This window comes from Orcinus orca, chromosome 18 (genome assembly GCF_937001465.1).
Source record: "Orcinus orca chromosome 18, mOrcOrc1.1, whole genome shotgun sequence".
Taxonomy (NCBI): Eukaryota; Metazoa; Chordata; class Mammalia; order Artiodactyla; family Delphinidae; genus Orcinus; species Orcinus orca.
In genome coordinates, this window is record NC_064576.1 from 20,544,225 (window position 1) to 20,569,600 (window position 25,376).

A 25,376-nucleotide genomic window follows, 5' to 3' on the forward strand; every position below is an offset into this window, starting at 1 on the left:
ATTTGAAAAAATGCATTGTCCTTTCTTAGCTCAATTATTTCTCTCTCCACCTTCTACAGAGGCAGAAGTCTAAATGACAATTAATTTGCTGCTTTTCCATTTGACAATATAGTCTTCATTGAATAAATTAAAAATGCTATCCGACTTTGAACTGACAGAAGAATCCAGTATGACATTTCATTTAGGGAAAGTAATTGAACATTAGTAATAAAGTTTCAGGAATTATATTTTATTCATCAATTAAATAAATCAATTATTTATCAATTAATTAATATCAATTATTTATCAATTAATTAATTATAACATGAAAACATTTCATTAGTATACTTAGATTATATTTAGACTTATATTTACAAATATTTGAAATGATTGCTTGTACAGCAATGACAGAGACATGAATATCCACAGATTTACATATGTTTTGTATATCAATATATTTAAGATAGATATACTGTTTTAATATCTCTACATTTGCATGAAATAAAAATTATATTATACTGGAATTAGTGCTTATGCTGAATAATATAAGTATATATATTTTCATCTAACATATTACATGCAGATATGTCACCATTTTAGGGCAAACTAGCTGGATTTGACAGGAAGTGTGCCATTTTCTTTTTTATTTATGTACCTACAGGAAATAGATTAACTCAGGTCAAATTAAAAGGCATATTTATTCATTGTCTTTACATTTCAGATACATATTTAACTTAAATTTAGATTTCATGAAAAATCACATGGTAAAGAATATGTGGAACACATTATAATTTTTTGCTTCTAAAATTTCTCACATTTTCCCTTAGCTGTTCTACCAATAGTTCCATGTAACTTTCTCTAAGGGTCCACACTTGATTGTGTTTTTCCTAAACTTGCTTATATATGGATGTATTAAGTGTGGGTTTTAAAAAATTTTCTCTGTGGGACTCTATAATTACAACAGTATCTCTGGGTTATCAATTATGATAGCTGCACACAAGGCAGCTGCCATTTCCTCTCTCTTCCTACCATCCTTATATATGTCTCTGTATGCATCCTTACTAACAAAAGTGCCCCTCTTTCTTCTTTTAGACAGTTGTACTTTTCCTTAGTCCTTGGTTTATCACTACTACCTGCTCAAAAACCTTCCCCAGACTATTTGTCTCTTCATTTAGTTTTTGCTATGCACCTGAAAAATGTGACATATACAGAGTAAAGAATAGAGCCATCAAAACTTGGAAAGTTTACATCTGATTCTGATATTCATGATCTCTTTAGCCCTGAACCATTACCTTTAGTGTGAAAAACCATTTTTCCTTATCTATAAAATTTATTATGTAGAAGTTGCCATTAACATAATGAAATACCTGGATAGAGTTTTATTTTATTAAGGAAAGAAGGAAGGAAAGAAGGAAGGAAGGAAGGAGGGAAGGAAGGAAGGAAAGGAGGTAGATAGGAAGGAAGAAACAAAGAAAGAAACCAGGAAAATAAAAAAATGTGTAAACAAAACAAAATAAAGTAGGAAATCATTGTCTCTCTTTAGATCTCTATGTTAATAAAAAACGAGTAGGCAATTTAAATGTTTATTTTACAGTTGAGATAACAAATATTCTCTACCAATTTTTCGAAATAAGTGAACCTAGCTGGGCTTTTCCTCAATTAATAAAAAATTAAGTTCACTTTTAAGTACATTTTTAATGCCTTTACTGACTGATTTTCATGCCTATTAGATTTCTATTACTTTTCTGATTTTTTAAAATAAGCTAAGCACTCTTCCTCAATTCATTCTCATAATAGTGATTATCAGATCATATTAACTCTTCATTAGAATCAGATGCTGGGCTAGGTTAAATATCGAGTTTGCATTCAAGGAGCTCACATTCTAATAGAGAGACAAAGTGATTAAAAATAATTTAATAATTCAATGTGAAGTGGAGAATCATTGTAAAATTTTATCTAGCCCTGATGGCATGATCAGATTTGATTATTAGGGATACTACTTATTGTAGCAATGTCTGAAATAGATCAGATACCAGGGGAAATAAAGAGAACTATTTTGGACTATGTTATAGCAGTTTCTACCAGTAATGGCACTGGCCTGAACTAAGACAGATATGGAAATTCTTTGGATTGAATTGATTAGGGAACTGTTAAGATAAAATCAATAGAATTTGGTAGACTCTTTGAATATGAGGGTCGTAAAAGAGGAACTTCCAGATTTCTGGCTATCATAATGGCCATTCAACTCCATATGAAATATAAGAAAAGGAAGGGATTTATTCATTTTGAAGGATAGACAATGAAATCAATTTTGAACGTTAAAATTTTTTTTGACTGTATAGCATGCAAGTGGAGATATCCTGAAGAAAATTAAATGGAGCCAGGTCAATTTAAAAAAGTAGTTTAGATCTATTAAAAAAATCTAGGAATTCTGATCCAGTCACATTTAAATTTGTGCTTTGTTTGATATATAGCTCTTAACCTCATGGTGCTTCAGTTGGTTCATTTATATCCTAGCAACCTAATGGAGAAAGAATATTAATTTTATTAATACAATTAAAGTGCTTAAATAATTCTTGCAATGTATGTGCCCAATGAATGTCAGCTAAAACAAAGAACAAAAAAGTGATGTCTTTATTTACATATCATCTGGAGTGAAACTTTGTCTTAAGTTGTTCTGGAACCAGATGGTTTTAAAGGAACGTGCAGTGGCTTGTAAGGAGGAGATTTAAAAATTATCATAAATTTAGGTGTCCTGTGAGAAGGCCAAATCCCAGATTCAACTGATGGGCAAGCGTTACACTGTAATGACTGTCTACGATTTGCTCAAAATTATTCAGCAAGTGAACTGAAGACCAAATAGTCCATTTGATTCAAAGTCTATCCTACCATACTTTTTAGAAAATTTTGGTTATTTATTATTGTAACCATCTAAAACTCATGAACCAGCAGGTTTATCAAACCTAAATATTCTTGGACTCTATTCTGTTCCATTGACCTCTATGTCTATCTTATGCCAATCCCACACTGTCTTGAATACTTGTAGCTTTAAAGGTACCTAATTTTAATTTTCTTAAAAATACAAAAAAAGGACATTATATGTACTCCACCCAATTTAAGTTATATCTGAAAATAATACAAATGGCAGAACCCAACTCACCATTCCCTTAAATAACACAAATTTGTTGACCTTTGCAATGTATGGAATCATGTGGCCACAAGGGAAAATTCTGGAATATTCCTGTCTTATTAAGTCTGAATAAGATATTAATGTCACCATAAGTCTGAAAAAGATATTAAAGGTGACAGGAAAAGTTGACAAGTGAGAAACAAAATATAAGTTATGTTTGCCATTCAACCAGTATTCATTTCAAATATATTTTTAACACTTAATACGTGTCACACATAACTTTGTAGAACCTGCAGAGAACAGGAAGACAATGTCTCTGATTCATGGAGATTAAAATCTAGTAGTAGAGGGCTTCCCTGGTGGCGCAGTGGTTGAGAGTCCGCCTGCCGATAAAGGGGACACGGGTTCGTGCCCCGTCTGGGAAGATCCCACATGCCGCAGAGCAGCTGGGCCCGTGAGCCATGGCTACTGAGCCTGCGCGTCCAGAGCCTGTGCTCCGCAACGGGAGAGGCCACAACAGTGAGAGGCCCACGTATCACAAAAAAAAAAAAAAAAAAAAAAAAAAAATCTAGTAGTAGAAACAGATAATAAACCCGTAAATTAATGTAGTTAATTTCAATAATAATAAGTGCTTATAAAGAAATAAAATTGGACACTGTAAAAGGGAGGAAGTGCAAAGGGAACAGATTTAACTATAATGAAGTGTTTTTTGAAGAGGTGGCATTTAAGCTGAACGATGAGAAGAAACCACACAAATCAGGGAAAGTATATTCCAGAGAAAAAGTCAACAAGAACAGAGGCCCTGAGCTGGAAGAATATGGACTGATTTGAAGAAGATAAAGAAACCTCTTGCGCCTGAAAAATAGAGATGGTAAATGTGGAAAGAAATGAGCTTGGAGCTGTGGTCAGAGACCAAGTCAGGAAGGGCTTATCAGGTTCTGCTAAGTAATCTGGGCTTGTGGGGTGTTTTTCCCCAATTCATTGTGCAATTTTTGAGGGTTGAAAATGAGGAAATTATATATGATTAGGTGTTCTGTTCTTTAACAGACCACCTCAAGCCTGTTGGCATAAAACAACATTGTTTTCTTTGGATCACCAATCCATAAGCTAGTGAAAGGAAGGCTGGTCTTGGCTCTACATGACATCATAGTCATCCACCTAGGAGCTGGAGGATCCACTTTAAAAATGGGTCTCATAAAAAAAAAAAAAATGGGTCTCATATATGGCGGCAGGTTAATGTTGGCAGTTGACCAGAAACTCAGCTGCTGCTGACGGCCAGGGGACTCTATTCCTCTCCATGTGAATTTCTCCAGACAAGGAGAAATTGGGTGCTTGGGCTTCTTTACGACATGGTAGCTGCGTATAAGGTGAGGGCCTCAGGAGTCAGGAAGTGGAAACTACCAGTTTCTTTTAGCCTCCTTCCAGAAATTGGCACAATATCATTTCCACCATACACTCTTGGTTATGTGTGCAGAGCCCAGATTTCGGGGAGAGAGATATAGACTCTATTTCTCAATGTTAGGAGTAACATAGAATTTGGGGCCACATTCTCTCTTTTGGCAATTGATTATTTACATTCTTCCCATGTGCAACATATACTCACCTTGCCCAAGAATCCCCAGAAGTTTCATCCCTTTACAGCATCAGGAACAAGATCGAGGAGTTAAGTTTCATCATTTAAATCATGTATAGCTGTGGATGAGTCTCTCAGGTGCTGTTCCTTGGTTACATTCCTCAAACACAGCTCTCCTTGACATGAATCCATAGGAAATAAAGTGGTACCTTCTCTGCTCCCACATACTTAACATGCAAGGCTGGATAGGCATGGGATAACTGCAGAAGTCATTGAAGGGGGTGAGGTAAATAGGAGGCACAGAGGATTATAACAATAATCTTTAAATCCAGCTGGGAAAATATTGTTAATTCATTGATTGGATGGCAGTGCTATTTGTGGCTTGAGGCTTCTCTCTTTGGGGTCTTGGTCCTGCTCTCTGAAACATCCTTCCCTTTCCATCAAATGTACTTCACGTTTGCAGCTGAGTAGTTCTCTCAAGCCTGCTTCCTGCCCATAAAAGTTCGGAAGTCCAGAGTCTTGCTTTTATTTTGTACTGTTTCTCTTCCTTTCAGTTCAATATGGTGGTGCTTCCACCAGAACAACTCTGTAGGCTTTCTATGAATTTTATTGGTGTTTACTCCGTTATGTAGAAGCCACAACCACAAATCTCACTGAGATAAGCTTTACTTGAGTTCCTCGTGAGGCTACTATAAAGGGGGTTCTCATGCACTTGCATTCAGCTGTGACTGGAGCTGAAACAGCAGGTGGGTTGCTGGGGACTGGCCATGTCTCTCTCCTTGTATACTCAGTGTCTCCTCAATGTTACCTTTCCACATGGGCTGATTTGAGTTTTGCTACATTATGGTGGCTGGGTTACAAGAATAAATATCCCAAGAGAACCGTGTAGAATTTTTTGACCTAGCCTTGGAAGTCACATACCATTGTTTCTGTCATAGATATAAGGCTTGTAGCATTCAAGAGAAAAGAGTATAGACCCTACCTCTTGATAAGAGGATTGTCAAAGTCACATTGTAAGAAGAGCATGGGGAATAAAGCATAGTACTGCAGTCATTTTTGAGAAAATACAACCTGTCACGCTTAGAATTCACACTCAGCTGCTGTAACAAAGAGATCAAACATGCAATGGTTTTTAAAATGTTAGAATTTTTCATTTCTTTGTAACAGTTCAGAGATAAGAGGGCCTGGTCTGGCACTAATACTATGGAATTCTCAAAAGTTGGCTTCCATTTCCGGCTTCTCTAGAAGACACTGCTTCCCTGCCAGTGGCGAAGGCCAGGGGAGTGTAGGTCCTTTTCCTTCTGAATGCAGAACCCTGAAGTAGCACTCATCCCTGCAGCTCCCCTCTAGCTGGACAACACTTAGTCATATGTCATACTAAGCTGTGAGAAAACATGGAATGCCTAGTTCTTACCTGGGCAGCCATGTGTCTAACTTGAACCTAGTGATTTGATTATTAACAAAGGTAAGAATGGGGCTTCCCTGGTGGCGCAGTGGTTGAGAGTCCGCCTGCCGATGCAAGGGACGCGGGTTCGTGCTCCGGTCCCGGAAGATCCCACATGCCGCGGAGCGGCTGGGGCCGTGAGCCATGGCCGCTGAGCCTGTGCGTCCGGAGCCTGTGCTCAGCAACGAGAGAGGCCACAACAGTGAGAGGCCCGCGTACCACAAAAAAAAACAAGGGTAAGAATGGATGTCACTAAATAATTTGTCATTTTTTCCACAAACAATGTAATCCAATACTTGTTTCAAATTGTAAGTCTAGTACTGTTGGGAGAATCGACTAGACAGTGGTGAGCACATGTAGAAACAGGTGCCCAATGTCAGGAGGCAATTGCAAAAGCCCAGGAAACATTTGGTGGTGGTTTGGGCAAGATGGTAACTACAGAGCCTGGGCTGAGATTTTCAGATTGAGTAACTAGATATATATTTGTACAATTACTGAAAAAGAGAACAGATTTTCTTATCGGATGGAATTAAAATTTAGATTTTATTTTTTTACATATTAATATTTTGTTGATTCTTTGGCATCTGAGTGAAAATGGTAAGTTGAGAGTTGGCTAAATTGATCAAAACTCGTAGGAAAAATCATGGACAGGGTTTTCAATTTGGGGTCATTAGTATGTTAATGCTTTTAGAAAGAAAATGATGCAGGGAAGTGGGGAGTGGCAAAGTGGCTGATGGTTTAAAGAATATCGGAGGCCATCTGGGAGGCAGAAGCCCCACAAGGATGAAGAGGAAAAGAAGACAGACACGAGGGAAAGCCCTTTTCCTTTTCTCTTACTAGAGAATTAGGTGTGTTCATTCAGGTGACTAAAGCAAGGGTATTCTTTGGTTAAAGGACTAGAAAGTTCTTGATTCGATTTATTCTCTGTTTTCTGCTTCCACCTCCCTGTTTTCCTCCCCCCTCTAGTTCTCTGTATAAATATCTTTCTGTCAAATATCATTATTAATTTTTAAATACATTTTCTGTTAATTATCTCAGAGAGATAATTCCAAATACTCAGTGTAAATTATTTTCCCACAGAATCTACTTATTTATTTTATAAAATTTACCACAATTTTTAATTTGTTCTAATTTACATATTTATTGTGCAAAATGTCTGTCTTACTTAGAATGTAATTTTTGTGCTTTGCACAAAATTGAAACTCTTCAAAAATTTGACTCATGACCATTAGGTGTGTTTTTTAGTGTTCTTTCTATGTGAACTTCTCTCTAAGGGCACACTGCTGGCTGCATAATACACCCAGGAAGGGACCCTGCCCAGGAAGACTGAGAATGTGTGACTCAGTCTGAGGCTCTAGGCCTTAGGGACACATTGATTTTTTCCCTTTGGTCTTCCATGAATTTTCTCCTTAGGAACGGCTTCCTTTGCTCTCTCTTCCCTATTAGAGTCATAACATTTGAAGAACCATGATTAGAGAAAATGACTGTGGAAAAAGGGCCAAAAACCCATTAGTGTGGCTTTTAGGGTTATTCTTAAGTTTACCAGTCGTCTAGTGGTAATAAAATTGACCAAAAGAAAGCCAATTTCAACTCTTTTCAAAAGGAGTTTTGAAAGCTTTATAAAGACTAACTCAACTTATGAAGCTACTAGGTCTTGGACCAAAGCCACAGCTAGGAATATAATTTGTGCATTACCTGTCTGTGTCTTCTGGCTATCTCCTTTTTTATTTTGTTCCTCTAGAAAATGGGTGGTCGAGGATTCAGACATTCTATGTAGAAGCTGAATATAGTTTCAGTTGTGAAATCACATGCAAATGTAAAAATTTCAGGAAACCTTAAGAATCAGGATGGTTAACCACGATATCTAGATATCTTAACAGAGTCTAATATAAATTTGGTTACATATATGAGGTCACAAGACTATTAAGTAGAAGAATGGGAATTAGGATTCCTGATCTGTTGGGATACAATCAAACATATGATCTCCAAATTATATTAATTTCCCTGTGTGGCAAATAATGGTAGCATCCATAAAAGAGAGCCTACTTTTTTACTCCAAGTTTTTCACAATTTTACTGGATTTGAGAGATAGGAGCATGTCCTAAGGAATCAGAGCTGTGGGAGATACTTATTTGTGAGAGACGGGATTTAGATAGGAGTAGGAGAGCAAGATAGATTTCCAAGGTGCTGCAGGTGTAAAAGGGTGAGCTCAGGTTTATATGTAGTACAAGTAAGTGCACCTTGTTCCCTACCTGCCACTACAGTGGTAATAGTACCCAGCCACTCAGTTGGTTGAGACTGTCATAAGTACAATAACCACATGCACTGAACTCTTCTAAGACTCATTTCTTTTCCTCTCATGTTTTAATAATGTAAAAAAGTATGAATTTTAATAATAAACAGCATGAACCCAACTTGTTTCATGGGCTGCTTGACATAGACTGACGTGACTGTTGTAGTCCTGTTTTTTTCTCCCACCCACCCCCGAGGAAATTAATTGCTTACAATAAATGTCTTGAGATTTTATTTTAGGATACTCCTAAATCTATTTCTCACAAATTAAAAAGATACACACACACACACACTATAATGAAATAAGACTGGATATTGATAGACAATTTTTTTTAGGCATTTCTTTCATTTTCAGATTTCATCAAGATTTATGTACTTTTCTTTCCTGAAGTGAACTCTGTATCTCTCTTTACACATCAAGTGTGTGAAGAATGGGATTCACTGAAACTTGCCTAAAGAGTAATAAAATTGACTAAAAAAAAAGCCAAGCGTTCACTTTTGCAAAATATGAATAATGTTACAGAGGAGAATAACATTCATCCTGGCTCTCCTTCCTACAAATGCCCCTAAAAGAATTTATTACTCAAGTGAATGACTAGTCTAGTGGGATGTGGTTTTCTAGGCTAAGATATAAAATATCCTAAGAACATTTATTACTGATTGACTATACCTGAACCTTTTGCAAAGGATAGGTCTGCAAATCAGTGGTATTGTGTTGGAAAAAATAGTTTCTATTAAATCTGGAGGATATTTTAAAAAGATTAACCTATTTGAATTATCATTTATATTTTATCTGATCTACTTCATATCCTCTGAGAATTTATGAGTAGAATCAAGCTAAATATACACCAACAATGGCATTAAACTGAGAATGATATTCATTTGGTTATGCTGTTTTAGTTCTCTCTTAGAAATGCTGTTTAATGATGATTCTTTCAGAAAGCGTTTTGACAATACTACAAGTCTTCTCAGATACAGTTCCACAATAAATATGGCTTAGATTACTATTTATTCCCTGTTGGTAGCTCTCAAAGAAAAGAGCAAATCTACATGATTCAAACCTTTAAAATATTTACCCTAAAAGTAGGAGCTGTTCCTAACTTGGCTCAATCATTGTTTCCACATTTCATTTCACTTTGTCCATATATTTATAGGCTTCATATTGCATATGTGAAAATATATGTATAAGGTTAGCATTTGATATATTGTGAATGTCAATGAGGGAGGCATTTATTGAATATAGATGTGTTTAAGTTACATAGATATTTCATGTTGCATCTGTACAAGTAATTGTAAAAATTATAGCTGCACTCAATTAAACATGATTGAAATATTAAAAAAGAAGTATCTATTTTGTACATTACAATTAACTGTTTGGTTGAGTGCACTTTCATTTTAAAAGATTAGATAGATTAGATAGATTAAAAGATTAGATAGCAGTAAACTATATTAATCCCCTTAATTAAAATACACAAAAACTGATGCTAAGTTTGATCTGCACACTGTGTATAGCATTTTTTAAAAAACTCATTTAAAGAAAAATAGGTTGTTTTGTAATCAGGTTTTTCAGAATAGTTGCATTGACCAAATATGTTAACAATTTGTTCATCTGTACCTTTCCATTTTTGCTACAGAAAGATAAAACCATGGAACAGGTGGAAAAGGATTAGGGGATTAATGCAACTTGAATGTGTTTTGTGAAGTTGATTTAAAATAAGTATTAAAAACTCTACACAAATATTTGCAGTGGCCGTTATAAAATCGTTATTTGGACTAAAAAATCCAGGAAATTTAACTTGAATTTGAATTGCATCCACAAAATGAGTCTGTTTCTACATTTCTTTTTCACATGAATTACCCGAGGTTATTTTTTTTTATGTTCTTCTATTTAAATGTAGATTTAGGTGAACAACTCCTATTTTTTTAAAAGATGTATGATTTTTTTTTCCCAATTCACAGTAGAGACCAATAAATATTTTTAACCCATAAGTCAAACAGAAGGCTCATAATATTAATCTACACATAACAATTCTTAATTCATAAGAATCTGATGGAGTCCAATAGAGGATGTGTTTAAGATAAGAAAGGACAGTATTAAAAGAAATTGTAATTGTCCAATAAAAGGGTCAATAAAAGTTTCTTAAAAACAATGAGATATAAGTTTCTTCCTATCATATTAGTCTTTAAAAAATATAGCAGCCATTATTTGAAAGGTGCATATAAACTTTCCAAGCAATGTTGGTAGTAATCTCTGTATGTTGGTAGAAAGAATTAACATAGATGAATTTGTAAAATTTATTTTCTCTACACATTTAGGCAAGTTATTTAAGCCTCAGGTTTTCAGTCTGTTAAGTTAGGGTAATAATATCTACCTAATGGAGCTATTGCATGGAGTAAGAAAATCAGGCCTGTAATATTCTCTGTGTAATGCCTACATAGAGGAAATTACATAAATGGTAACCATTATGATTATGATAGTTTACAATCATGTCTATATTTTCTAGAAATGAGTTTGGTAATCTTAATTAAGAGCCTTCAACATGTTCAGATCTTTGGCCCAGTAATTCTATTTTTAGGAAGTTATCCTAATGAAATAATCAAAATTTCTCTTTCTCTCGCACGCATACTTATAACATCAAATTTTATGATAAAGATATAGTAAATATAATAAAAATAAATAATATTACAGATATCATGGTTTTTTGTTAAAGCTAATTTTTGTATATTGTTAATATATATCTATAGGCTAAAATATTTTGGTATAAGTTTCAGGGAAAAGTTGGATGCTAGCCCATAAGAATGTGTTGATTTTGGTCCCTGGCTATCCACCTTATCTTTGATTGAGGAGGCATCTGAAGAGCTTCCCTTCTCATATTTTAGCCTAGAGATTGCATTTCTGTCTAAAGTTGATTAAGTTGACTAAACTGAACAAGATTAGGAATTCAAGATATTTTCCTCATAATATATTGAGCTACGATGGTCTCTGTCAGTTAAAAGTTTTCAAGTTGCATGGCAAGCCCTAGAAACTTCACAAATATAAATTATAGAGATTATCCTTTCCGTTTACTTAAACCTCAGACATCTTTCTAGGCAGTGTTATATAATGAATGATTCTTAAATGTGCAGACAAACATAAAATAACAGCCCGTATTTACTGAGCATTCACCATGTGCCTGGCAATGTATTAAAGATATATCATATATCATTTCCTTCACTCTCAAAAGCAAGCCATGTAAGTTCTGTCAGCCCCATTGAATTTTTCCTTATTACTCATAAGCAAGCTGAGCTTAAATGATGCTAGTTTAAAGTGGTAAATGTCATACAATTAGTGGTTGATAGGGATTCAAACTCAGGCTTGGAAAGTCCAACCTTTCCACCACCTGAAATTCCTTAGGAAACAAACAAAAAACAAAAAAAACCCAACTGGGCCAAGAGTTCCTATGTTTTAATGGCCATAGCCTTTTGGTCTGGTCTCACAGACTCACATTCTCCATTTTCAAACTGGGAATAATATTGTTTGACTCACAAGATCAATGTGGATAGCCTCCCCAAAAAATACTTTTGTGTCCTTTAATTCTTCAAAAGCATTTTTTGTATTCATTACTTATAATTTGTGTTGAAATTAAACCTTTACCTTAGCAGTTTTCCAAATATGGTCTGAGACACCTTAGAAGACCCTGAGACCCTTTCAGAGAGTCTAGGAGGTCCTCTTTTTTTTCAAATATTCATCTGTAAAGACTGGATCTTCATATACTTCAATTGAAACAATGTATCCAAAGAGACAGTGCAGAAGCAGTGGAAAAATCCAACTGTCTTCTGTTAAGCCAGACATTAAAGAGACTCACAAATATGTAAAACACCACTATTCTTCTCACTAAACTTACTTTTTCTTTGCAGAGTATTTTCATCCAAGATGCTATTTTGTTTACATTTATGTGTGTTATTATTTTTAAAATTATCAGTAAATTTTTTTTTAATTTCTCAGTTTTAATTTCTAACACAGCAATGTCAATAAATATAACCCACATAAATGAAAAGTCTTTGGGGTCCTCAATAAAGTTAAGAGTGTAGGAGTTTTCGAGAGAGAAGTTGGAGGTCCACTGCTATACATATTTATGATACTTTTTAATTTCTTACATTACTATTTGATATTTACATAGCTACTATTTATTTAAGGTGTAAACTTCTTGAAAATGGAAATAGTGCTGTTTCTTTTACTTTTCAATGTATATAATGTCATAATTTGCACATAATTGCACTAAAAATTATTTGGAGATTGTTGACTGGTAGAGGTTAATTAATCTTTATCTTTATACATATAGTTAAACCCAGAACAGAAATTCAAAACCAGCTCTATAGTGTTATTTGGAGTCACAGCAAGAAAATAAATCTGTCTCCAAAATTGGAGGGTTTCATATTTTAGCATTAGAAAATTACTTCCCCTTGTTAGAATATTCCAACTTCCTTCTGGTTAGTGTCCTAATTTTTTCTGCAACCCAAAACCAGGACATAAAATTATGTCTTACTAAAGAGGAAAGATTTTCCTCATTTTAAAGTTGGAATTTGTTTTCAAAACGTGAGTTTTTAAATATACACAATTAAGTCCTAGCTGAAAGAAACCAATTAACTTAAATTTATTGTAAGTATAGAGGTAAATGAAATGGAATTTAATTTTAGAAAGCATATTTAGGCTCTTCAATGGCTGCAAAGCCACCTCCGTCTTTCTCTTAAGGTCTTGGATTCTTATCTTTCTCCGTGTATATGTATTCCTGTCCCGTTTCTGTATAGGGCTGCCTAATATCAGCACGTAGCAAATCAGAGCACCCCCCAGATGGGAATCTCAGAGACAGGATGTATACAGCTTTACGGGACAATCATGCATAGCTAAGTGACTCAGCATTGTTTTGCCTCCATTCCAGACTCCCTGGAGAAAGAATCCAGTTGTGTTATCCACTCTTAGTCCTATTACCTGAGCTTGTGATGGTGGGTATTTGGGTTAGCAGTGGGAGTGTTCTTTCACAGAGAATGTAAACCTAACTTTATGTCCTTTATGAAGGAAGGGAAAGACATTAATATATGGGAAAAGTCTCTAGCTTTAGGACTCCAAATAATTAAATCCTTCAAAAGATATTAGACCTTTAGATAAAGTGATGGAAAATCCCCACTGATTTATTAAAAATCCATTCCAAAATTATATCAACTTTTGCTTCAATGGTTTTAATATTAGTTGTCATGAGACTTCTGGGAGTTTTGATCAAAAGTAAAAATGTTATTAGAGCTACAGTTGCAAGTCATATATAATGCCTAAATGGCAGTTTTAGTTGGTTGCCCTCAAAAATAACATTACTATTCCACATAGATAAGTATATTGGTTTCAGAATGAGATAAATAGGCCTATGTTTGCAACATTTTGTAACTGTATTCTTACATACTGAAACTTTTCAAGATATATTTTCTTATGATTTTGGCCTATTTAAATGGTAAAAAATATTAAAACGCTGATTTTTGTATAATGTATAATGTGGGGATAAAATTATGTAATTTTAAAATTAGCTCATAGTACCATTATAATACGCTTTTATAGAAAAGACAGTATCCAGAAAACACAAGGACTTGCAGTCAGCCCTAGGTCAACAGGCACAAAGCCTGATTTGTTTTCCCATAAGTCTTGTGTCCAGAAGTTACATAATAGCCAAAAAGGAGCTTAGAGGAAGACTCTAAAACAAATGATTCTAGTGCTATGGTTGTCACTGCAATCTTCCCTAAGAATTCTTAAGTCTATCACTGTGTAATAAAAACATCGCTAACAAATTTTGTTCAATCAACACATCTTACTATATGAGAAATCAGCATAACTTATTATATATTTTAATACTATTCTAAAGATATTTATGAAGTAAAGTATCTAAGTCCCTACTATATTCCAATTAGTAAATGTGCAATTGATTATAAAATGCATTGAACATAGATCCTGTTTACTACTTAAAAATCCAGTTTAACATGGAAAAAGAATATAGGAACCACACAGTATATAGTGCATAATTATAATAATTCTTGCATCTTTCTCATTAGAAGTGGCAATGGTTCCTGTATGATATAGTTTTATATTATGAGGTAGAAATGGGAAGACTTGGGCATGCTCACTTTCCCTTTGTGGGAGATGTTAGGAGGATGGCTAAGTAAATGATCAAAAGTGCTGTAAAACAGACACTGGCTAAGTCTGATAAGGCAGGATAATCCATTATGTTCATCACCAGTACCCTTCCAAATCAGATTGGTACAAGGTTGGACTTAGCACTGGGTTAGAGAATGCTAAGGAACTTAAACATTTGATTTATTTTGTAACAATTCAACTTTTATTAAGGAAAACAGTTTTAGTGTCTCTGGAAAAAGCAAAAAGATACATTTTTTTAAAACCAATTACTAGATATCAGAGGAAAAATAAAACTGTGTGTGTGGGAGACTGAGAAAGTGGGATAGGAAAAGGAGGAAGATTAGCTAATGGCACTGATTAAACTTTACTTGGATGAAGAGAAGGTAGGAAAGATTTTTTCCAGGTATGGGATGCTTGATCTAAGATCTGAAAATATGGTAAGTTTAACTTACCAAAGTAGGATGAGTAGGGTGAAGGTTGCTTTGTAAAACCATTTGTTCCGAGCCTGGATGAATAAAAGACTTCTCTCATTTTCTTTGAATCTTCCGTGCATGGTCCTGGGTTCCCTGTATTTTCCAATTTTGAATATCACCTCCTATATTAGTTAAAGTGAAGCTTCACCTCTGTAAAGATAAAGATCTAAGAATTGTAAAGAATTAAATAAGTGAGATCTATTTCTGTCTAATATAATAGTCCTACTGGTCCAGGCTATTTTGTAGCCTTGCTCCACAAAGAGTCTTAACCATCATGTCTAGTGAGAGTCTAGTGTTTGTAGGTAAGAGTTTTTAGTATCACAGAGCTTCTAAACTCAAGAGCACTACTTCATTTGGTGACCAATTGGTTGTACAACTGTCACCCAGGGGAGCAACCCAAGGTCCCTAACCCACGCCTAAACTGTCTCTATAAAACGAGTTCACCTGTCTGAGGCAAGGAGGCAAGGAAGCACCTCACTCCCATTTCTAATAAAAACCTCCCTCTGGGCAAACTTGCAGAAAACTGAAACTGTATCTTCTAGCTGTGTTTACATGCAGGAACAAGCAGGCTTAACCACAAGAAACCAGTATAAACTAACACAGCTGTCAATTTTATGAAGGTCTTTTGGAGCATGCATTAAGATACATAGCCACTCACACTCACTCAAAACTGAAGTTTCTAAGTCTTAGAGTACACGTATACTTCACTTCAGTAGAAAAGGCCACAATGTTTTTTCTCAGTGTCATTGCTATGCTGTCATCAGTTCATGAGAATTTCTGTCCCTCCATATTCTTGCAAACAGTTGCATTATCAGTCTTTTAGATATTAACAATCCTGGTAAAATATGGTTATGTATTTTATCATGATTTTAATTTATATTTTCATAATTCCTAATTAATTATTCACTTTTTCTTATATTTATTAAGATTTTGGGTAACACTATTATGACATACTTATTCAGATATCTTGCCTCAATTTCTATAATATATTTTTTTCCATTTCTCATTGCACTGTAGGAGTTCTTTATATTTCCACGATTGGAGCCCTTTGACAAATATGTGGAATGCAATCCTTCCTCTATTTATTTAGGTTTTCTTTACTACCTCCAAATGCTTTTTATAATTTTCTCTATAGAGGTCTTCTGCATATTGTGTTATATTTTTAATAATTATTTATTTTTTATTAAAGAATGTATTTGAAAATGTCCTTTTAAAATCTTTTATACATTGAATTTTTGATAAAGACCCAACAAGGTTTTAAGAAGGAAAATGATATAATTCGGATTTTGTTTTTTAGGAAAATCATAGCTACATTGTGAAGGATGGATGGATAGTGATGGAGAAGGAGAATCACTATAGAAGGCCTTTACAGCAACCTAAGGGGCAGGTAGTCTGGGCTCAAGGTAGGGAGATGGGAACTAATATGTGATGAATATGAAAGAAAGAGTCTGAGTGCATAGGAATTGGCGTCATTTGGATGTGAAGAGTCATGAGGTAGGATGACAGGAGGAAAGTCACTTCCTTAGCAAAAAAAAAAAAAAAAAATCTCACCCATTCCTTTTTCTGGAAGAATGGGATGAAGTGTTAGTGTTGAGTAGGAGTTAAGGAAGTACAGGAATCCAAACGTTCTGGTAGCCTCTTTCCACATTCTCTTCTTACATGTTCACTACATAGGAGATCAAAACCAAAATTTTTTCAAGAAATTTTCCCCTTTTCTTTGTGCCCAGTCTCCATCCTTCATGATAAATACTCACCTATTGCTACGCAAGATGTAAAAGCACTCAATGAAGGCTTCAGTGATGGAAAAGGAGCTTAGGAGTTTATGGAGTCTTCTGCCTAAGAAGCCATCAGAAAAGTCCCTGTTATGTCTGATCAGTGCTGGAGATCCCAGATCACACCCTTGTTATAAGAGCTTCCTTGGAGTGCAGACTCTTACCAATAGTCCTGGAGCATGGAGATGTCAGTCTCGGGTAAGGCAAGGTGATGGGTGATACACTGCTCTCCAAAATGGGCATTAGCTTCTAGACCTGGGTTGGAAGTGAACTAGGAAGGACTTTCAAGGAAGAGGAGAAACTGACCAGCAGTGCTTTTAATGAAACATGTGTACTGGTGGGCCAGATACTGAAAAGAGCCTTGAATGTAAATAAAAGTAAATCATTTGCACCGATAATAGTAGAGGAAACTCTACTACCTAATTTTTTTTTCCTAGACTGGATTTCTATTTTAATCCCTTATCTTTCCAGGCTAATGTATTTCAGTCAACTGAGAATTTCTTTTATTCCTCAGTGCACTTGTTATGTTCAAGGAACTTACATCTTTCCAAAGGCATGGGGTTAAGGGATGGGGTGAAATAGCACAACCCATTGTTACCTGCTGCACAAGCATCACTTTTATATCAGTCTTGACCTCTGGGCACTGATAGTTTGGCTTTTGAAAATTCAAAGGCATAGTCTTGTAGACACGTTTAATGATTTCCCTGTCATACCCAGACCTGAGACTGAAAGGAATCGTTTAGTATTTCAAAAGCATGATTCTATGACCTGCGTTTTAATAACTAGTGAGAGCAAGTAATCATCCCTCGTGGCACCTATTCTTCAAAATAGCTTTGATTATTTCCACCTGCTTCTTCTAGATGATCTTTAGAATAATGTTGTAAAAATCCATTGTGACTGCTCTCTTAGAAAGAAGGGTCTTATGAACTGCAGTAAACTTTTTTGTTTGTTTGTTTGCTAAGACACACAATCAGATGATATGAATTTGGTTAGAGGCAGACTTTACGGTACAGCAAAATGTTTTGCAAATTTTTACCGTTTCTTAGTCTTATTAGATTTGGGGAGGTTTTTGACTTCTCCCTGAAGAGTTGGGTTGGCTTTCTGTTGTGCTGACAAGCTGTCTGTAAAGGCTCACTCTCACCGTCCAGGGAAGCAAGTGCAAGGAGCTGATGGGCGAGGGGCCGCCCGTGGCCAGGCGGGGGAGTTACGCAGGCAACCTGTCCTGAGCTGCTCCCGGGCTGGCTTCCTGCTAGAGTCCACTCAGTGTTTAGTAAGATCCGTGGCCTGTTTTTTTTTTTTGCGGTATGCGGGCCTCTGTTGTGGCCTCTTCTGTTGCGGAGCCCAGGCTCCGGACGCGCAGGCTTAGCGGCCATGGCTCACGCGCCCAGCCCCTCCGCAGCACGTGGGATCCTCCCGGACCAGGGCACGAACCCGTGTCCCCTGCATCGGCAGGTGGATTCTCAACCACTGCGCCACCAGGGGAGCCGGATCCGTGGCCTTTGGTGAAGTGTGAGTCCTGACTGTGCTCCCAGCCTCCTCCAACCCCTCAGCCATGCTCATCACATTATTATTTGGGGCGGGCCTCATGGGCAGTGTCCTCATGGACACTGAAGAAGTCGGGCATTCCCTCTGCTCTCGCTTTCCCCACCAAGAGAAATGGTGTCCTGAGTGGGTCTCTCTTGGCATGGAGGTCTTCTGCCGTGGGGAAGCATGAAAGAGTAAAGTGAAACTGTTCTTACACTGTTTAATACATCTAATTCAGATTTTATGCTCTGATGGTGTGCTAGATCTTCTCCACCAGACTCCCAGATTCCTACAAAGGTATTCTTGTCAGTGGGTGACTGTCAAAATCAACGTTCTGTTGGGGTGTGGGTGGGGAGGTAGGGGAGGTGATGATAGTAAACTATTCTGCCATCCTGCTGATGTCTCTCCGTGAATCAGTTTTTGCTGTTTTAAAATTCCTCAACTGCACATAAAATTATTAATAGTTCAAGTTAGGTGTTGACATTCACAATTGTTCTTTTACTATGGATTTTAATATTTATCATCCCCAATATTCTGTCCAATATGTTTCTTTTTTCCTCCATTTTATGTCTTAGTGAAGGTGTCCGTCCTAAACTCAGCTATCAACTAAAATAGATAAGCTAGGAGTCATTCTAGACTCTTTCTTTTGCTTCAGTCGTCCCTGCCAATTTCATCTCCTAAATAGTTCTTCAATTCAGTCTCTGTTTTTCCTTCCTACACTTGCTGTCTGGTGTAGATTCTCATCATGTCTCTCCCAGATTGCAGAGTCAACGTCTTGATTGATTCTTCCTCTTCCCTCATGTCTCCACAACATCAAACTCGCTTGATTGTCTGCATCCAGGCTGTTTCAACTGAACATACTGCTTAATTGCTAAGATCTGCTTTTTAAAACCTGTCGACGACTCTGTCTTCCTCCATTCACCGTGCTTCACAAAGGGGCTACAGGTGTGCTTCGATAATCGTGTCCTCCCCTCTCAGGGCCGCAGCAAGGAGACCATGACTCCTGCAGTCCCCCAAGCCAGGAGCAGCTGCATGCTTACCTTAGTTCACCCTGTGGGCATGCGCATTTCCTATGGATCACTGGATGAAAAAATGTGGAAAACACTAAACCAGAAAACTGAAAGTCCTTTCAATGACATACAAGTCCGTCCGTGCACAGCTGTACTATATAAGCTCTTGTGCAAATTTTAAAAAGCATATCCCTTAGCCTCCAACAGATGACTTTAAAAAGTTACCTCAAGTAGATAGTAGTCCAACCTGATAGTATCTTTGTGCTTACCAAAAAAAAAAAAAAAAAAAATCGTTCCTTTGGGACAGATGCAGACCTGAGTCAGATTGCAGGAATTGGGCCAGTTTCACAAACTGCATAACCATGCCTTCCTTTGAGGTGTTTGTCATGTTTCACAAATGATGCCTTTACTCTTCCTGTCATTACTGATTTGGAAAACGGTCCCTACCCTCTTTCCTTTAATACTGTTTGCGCACCCACATGCTTTCAACTTAAGTGTTACCTTGAACCTGTAGCTTTTCTTCTCTCGAATTTAATATGCAGCGCTATCATAGCCATTATCACACCATTTTCTGTATATAGTGTTTGCCTTTTCCAATGGACTAAAACTCCCAAAAGTTTGATACTTCTCAGTCCAGAAATTGACTCCTAGGTATCTACCAAGAGACATAAAAACATATATCCACATAAAGACTTGCACACAATGTTCTAATTTTTTTCTTTTTCTTTTTTTTAATGAGGTATAGTTGATGTACAATATTATACAGATTTCAGGTGTATGACATAGTGATTCACAATTTTAAAATATTATACTCCATTTATAAAATACTGGCTATATTCCCTGTGCTGTACAATATATCTTTGTAGCTTATTTATTTTATACATAATAGTTTGTACCTCTTAATCCCCTACTCCTATCTTGCCTCTCTTTCCTTCCCTCCCTCCACTGGTAACCACTAGTTTGTTCCCTAGATCTGTGAGTCCATTTCTTTTTTGTTATACTCACTAGTTCATTGTAGTTTTTAGATTCCACATATAAGTGATATCATACAGTATTTGTCTTTCTCTGTCTGACTTATTTCACTTAGCATAATGCCCTCCAAGTCCATCCATGTTGCTGTAAATAGCAAAATTCATTCTTTTTTATGGCTGAGTAGTATTCCATTGTATATATATATACTGCATCTTCTTTATCCATTCATCTGTTGGTGGACATTTAAGTTGCTTCCAGATCTTGGCTATTGTAAATAGTGGTTTTATGAACATTGGGATGCTTGTATCTTTTTGAATTAGTGCTTTCATTTTTTCTGATATATACCCAAGAGTGGAACTGCTGGGTCATGCAGTAGTTCTATTTTTAGTTTTTTGAGAAGCCTCCATGCTGTTTTCCACAGTGGCTTCACCAGTTTACACTCCCACCAACAGGGTACAAGGGTTTCCTTTTCTCCACATCCTTCTTATTGACATTATTCATAGTAGTCAGAGAGTGAAAATAAGCTACTTGTCCATCAACTTGTTGAATGGATAAATGAAATGTGTTATAACCATACAATGGAATACTATTCAACTCTAAGAGAACAAACCACGGATACATGCTATGATATGGATGAACATTACACACAGTGAAAGAAGCCAGATATAAGAAATTACACATTGGATCAGTCTATTTATTTTAAAAGTCCAGAAAGGGCAAATCTTTAGAGATAGAAAGTAGATTGGTGATTAGCTGTGATGGAGGAGAGGGAAATCAACAGTAAATATGCATAAAGGATTACTGGGGTGATGAAAATCTTCTAAATCTAATTTATGGGGGTGGTTGCATAAGGTGGTAAATTTACTAAAATATCATTGAATTATACACTTGAAATGGATGAATTATACAATTTGTAAAATATTTCTCAATAAAGTTTTTAAAAACTTAGGTTACTTTATTCATTTTTTTGTAGTTTTAATCCAATATCTGACCCACACAAATTTTTCATGCCTTTAGTTCTGTCAAGTATTCAGCTTTCCCCCCAAGTTTTCTAGTTATTACTTCTTCATTTATAATTAGAATATGGAAGCCTTCTCTCCAGTTGGTAAATTTTTGGATGCTATCAATAAAGTCATCCATGATTCTAGTATAGTTCCATAAAATATTGTTAACTGTTCATTATGCATTTTCTCATAGCATTTTCTTCTGAAAACAAGTTATCCGAGATAATTCCTGAAACAAAAAGTTCTATAATAAAATAAAAGTTTGCAAAATGGCATGATATTGGCCTCTCTTAGAGTCATAATAAAGACTAGTAATTGTATAGTTTTAGGAACCTTGAGGTAAGAATCTTAAGTTTGTGTTGGTTGACTATTGCTATGATAATGCTATATTTTTTAAAAAAGACACATTTGTAGTGGTTTGCAATAATAAACATATTTTTCACTCACAGAACTGAGGGTCAGCTGGACATAGGTCTAGTTGCTTCAGGCATCACTCTTTCTGGAACCTGGGTGAAGGGGAAGAATCTATTCCAGGCAGGCTCTTTTCATGGTGAATGACAGGAGACAAGAGGCCATGCTAAACCACACAGGCACTTATGAAACCTCTGCTTGGATGTGGGTCTTTTGTGTCCATGAATTAGAGCTCAGAATTAATGGTGTGAGGAAATATACTTTATCCATAGTAAGGTCATAACAAGGGAGGGAATGGAAGCAAGACCTGTGACCTTGGTAAGCATAGTTTTCTTAACTTATAAATGGAATTCACTCTCCCTTTTTTCACAACAAATTTAGAATCTCAGTTTCATGAATCATATTTTTGGAAACAGTGGTGATATGAAATTGTAATTCTCAGCTCTGATTACATATTAAAATCATATGGGATGATTTTAGAAAATGCAGATATCTAAGCTCAGCCTAGACCTATTGAAACAGATTTTTGTGGGGCTGGGGTCCAGGTATTGGTACTTAAAAATTTCCTTCACCTGATCCATGCATGTGTAAGAAAAGGTTGAGATCTCTTGTTGTAGAGAAATAGACTATGGCTGAATATTTTTCATTTTCTTTATTTGAGCATTTCTAGCTACACTTCAATATTTATTTTTAAGTCCCTAACCTTAAGTCTACTTTGCTTCGGGCATATCTGAATTTTAGCCTCTTAGTTATAGAAAGAGTAGTTATTCTGGAAGTTTAGAGACGGGCTTTATTCCAGTCTTGTGGCCTTATCAGGATTCTAAATTCTGTTTTCCTTGGGGTGAGCCTTTCTGTGATTTTTAGTGCCCTATCTTTCTCTGGTACATTCTTACACGGAAGGAAGAATATATTTTGAGTCACAGATACATTATGATTAACTATTATGTCTCCCAGAAGGAATAGAAAGCACAATATGGTCTCAATGTTCTTTATTTGCATAGTTTTTAAAATGCATAGCCAAGAAATTACAACATTGTTTCAGATATGACACAGGATAGTAAATCTTTTTGGCCTCAAACATTTCAGTCACCCTATAGGAGACTCTTTTCTTCACCACAAAATAAGCATCTGTTATTTGGTTTGAGTTAAATTTATTGCTTTTTAAATTAGTTTTCAAATACTTTGAATATAAAACACTATTTAATAACCTATATTTAATGAGTTAGAGACATTCCATTTATATTATCATTTTATTCACATTTATGATTTGAAATTCTTGAGTACTAGTATGTAACATGGCAATTCAGGGTGTGGAATACGAAGTAAATAAGAAAGTCTAAATCATATCAAAGCATATTAGCAATAAAAAGGCAAGAATCAACACAAAAGGAAAACATAGTACATAAAGCAGGATAAAGTAATCAACAGGAGTGGATTATAGTATACATCATCCTGTATAGAGATGATTACAGGAAAATCCACTGGAGTTAAACAGTGATACTAAAGAGGTGTAACAAATATCCATTGCAAATTTGCTTCAAATAAAAGCTAGAGGTAATTCCAGAAGTTTAAAAGAAGACTGTGGACAAAAGAAAAGAACATTGCAATCATAAAACTTTCTGAAGCATTTCAGAAAATAATTTTTGGAAAATTTCAGGCCACCAAAAAAGAAAAAAAAAAGTGTCTGGGTCCTAAACCACATATTTATGAGGCTAAATTAGATATTACTAATTAGGTAGTAATTATTTTATGAGGACTTAACATGGATTGTTCCAGTTATTTATTTCTGTGTTTAAAAAATATCACCACAAAATTAGTGGATTAAAGCGACAGTAATTACTTCCCTCTTCTCTCATGGTTGGATGGTTCTTATTAGTCTTGCTTGTGGTGCCAGTCAGATGGTGGCTGAGTCTGGAATGATCTCAAAGGCTTCCTTTCTCTCATGTGTCCACATGACGTGGGCTTCCTCACATCAGGGTGGCTTAGTTTCCAGAATAAGTTTCGCAAAGAAGATCAGGGTGTATCCCTTATAATGACCTAGATTTGGAAATCATATGATGTCACTTTCCACTATAGTACGGAAATTCAGAGGAGGACATGTAGAGCCCGTATCTCAAATGGGAAGAGTGTCAATGTCCCACTGTAACGGCAATAGGTGAAAGATTTGGTTGCCGCCATCTTGGAAGTACCATCTGCTGCATGGCTCTTAAATTTCCTTTTAATTTTACCTTGTTGCAGGTAATGAAATATCTACCCAGGCTTACATAAAGAAAATAGAAGAGTTTACCTCAAGGAATTTTAATATGGAGGCTGAAGTTTGGGATGCTCATAGGATATGTATTGGGGAGGATCTCCCAAGAGTTGGCCTAGCTGTTTAAGTATGAGAAAGGCAGTTGTCTGTCTCAGACCCGAACACATATTACTCTCCCTCTCACTCATTACAATTCATCCTTGGTCTTTTAGTTCCTCTGAAAGTCCAAGCTGGTCACCACCTCACGGTTTCTCTTTACATAGGTTCATTTATCCCTGTAACCTTTGCTTAGGTAGCTCCTTCTTATATTTTGTTCCCAGCTAATATATCAGTCCTCCCTAGGCAATCCTAGGTTCCACCTCCTCCCCAGGTAATTTTCACTTGTTATCATATTATCCTCTTTTCTTTATTTTATCTATACTGCACCCACACCTTTGCAGTGGATTGAAATCTCAATGAAGGTAGCTTATCATGTTCGTGCTAGAACAGTGCCTGCCACAGAGAAAGCTTCAGAAAAAGGTTCGTGGAGGAGTAAATAATCAACGAAGGGCTAAATTGACTCATATGTGAATGCTTTTGACAGCTTTAATTTTGGGGTCATCTTTGTTTTTCTTAAATGGTCATAAATCAGAAAACCTTCTTCTTTCAGGCCTACGTGTTCCCATTCTGTTATTCTGAGGCCACACAGAAAGCAATGAATTCTTCCATATGTTAGAATTCTTCTACTGTACTTCAAAAATTTGAAAGCAGTGTCCTGTCTCACTTAAATCTTCACTTTAAAGGCTGTGTATGGTTTTAAATACTTTTAATGTGACAGGTTTCTAATTCTCTTGGCATCTTTGACACATCTCTCTGGAAGTTTTCAGTTTCAAATGACAAATTTAAAGTGTGTGCTCCCAGTAGAACATAATACTTTTAGGTAATGTCTCACCAGCTGAGGATATAATAGGACAACACTTCCCTTGTTACGGGCTCTATATTTTTACTGACGCAGAATCCAATATTTTTCCTTTTCTGAGGAAACATGTTTCACAAAAAATCAAATGTATATTTCCATTTTTAATTGTGTATTTTTTTGCCAAAGCAAAAATCAGAGACCCTTATTTTGTCAAGTGTCAAGTATCAAGAAGTTTAGAGCCTTTTAAAACTGACATTTAGGAAGAAAGAAAACAAAAAACTTATTCTAAATAGGTTACAGCTCTAAAATAAATCCCGAGGATCGACACAAAATGGATCATGCTGTTTTCACATCTGAGATCAAAAGACGCTTCCAAATAATTCATAAGGCTTCTGATTTAATGCCATATGGCTGGCATCTCTGAAATAACCAGCTTGAACTTCCTATTGAAAAATGATAAAGACCTTCAAAAACAGAAATGAAAGCAAC

At 35.8% G+C, this 25,376-nt stretch overlaps 1 long non-coding RNA gene across 1 annotated transcript in view; it reads left to right on the forward strand.

The window, feature by feature from the left end:
- Positions 1–25,376, forward strand: part of LOC125961956 (uncharacterized) — a 199,040-nt gene that overhangs the window by 28,776 nt on the left and 144,888 nt on the right. The window lies entirely within an intron of this gene.